General features: G+C 31.5%; 1 pseudogene; it reads left to right on the top strand.

The window, feature by feature from the left end:
- The first annotated feature begins 504 nt into the window (after positions 1 to 504).
- Positions 505 to 623, top strand: LOC111741907 (annotated as a pseudogene).
- Positions 624 to 978: the final 355 nt, after the last annotated feature.

Here is a 978-nt window from a genome sequence, read left to right as displayed (position 1 = left end):
TATAGTGTAGACTAGTTTAATAAGATCTCCTGAAACATTATCCATTCCTGTTTTGTGTGGCTGCTCCTAACACTTTGTACATATCTATTACAGTTTTTACTTATTTGTACCCAGTGTCAGAGTTTACACACACACACATCTGGAGATTTGTTCATGTTGGTATTATTCACCTTTTTAAATTGTTAATCCCACATGAAGACATTATTGTATGATGGTAAATAGTGTTGTCTGTAGTGCTAGCTAGACTGAGTTGCACATCTTAGTTTTGCACTTACTAGCCATTAGAATGATGTGGTTTAGAAATCATTTCCCCAAATCTCGATTTTGCCATATATTTAGTATATAAGATATTGTCACAAGTAAGATAATGCATAAATATGAATAGAATTTGGTATTCAACAAATAAAAAATGTCAGCTACTATTGTTTTTCTTAAAAAAATGATCAATAGTAAATGTTTGATAATATACTTAACAAAAAAGCATATTAATTTTCCTCTATGCCACTCTATGGCCATGCCACCCTGAATATGCCTGATCTCATCTGATCTCGGAAGCTAAGCAGGGTCAGGCTTGGTTAGTACTTGGATAGGAGACCATCTAGGAATACCAGGTGCTGTAGGCATTAAAAAAAATAAAAATTAAAACAAAATTATCTTTCATGCCAGTGGAAAAAAATAGAATAGTAGACATGGAATTATTAATAAAAAATGTTTTCTCGATGTTCATTGCAGCATTATTTATAATAGCCAAGATTTGGAAGAAACCTAAGTGTCCATCAATAGATAAATGACTAAAGAAGTAGTACACATATACAATGGAATATTATTCAGCCATAAAAAAGAATGAAAGCCTGCCATTTGTAATAACGTGGATGGACCGAGACATTATTATGCTAAGTGAAATAAGTCAGACAGAGAAAGGCAAATATTATATGATTTTACTTATATGTGGAATTTAAAGAACAAAATAAATGAACA

The sequence above is a fragment of the Pteropus vampyrus genome, unplaced genomic scaffold (assembly GCF_000151845.1).
Source record: "Pteropus vampyrus isolate Shadow unplaced genomic scaffold, Pvam_2.0 Scaffold3, whole genome shotgun sequence".
NCBI classification, from domain to species: Eukaryota; Metazoa; Chordata; class Mammalia; order Chiroptera; family Pteropodidae; genus Pteropus; species Pteropus vampyrus.
Note: the sequence above shows the minus strand (reverse complement) of the source record. Positions and strands in the feature narration are given on the sequence as shown.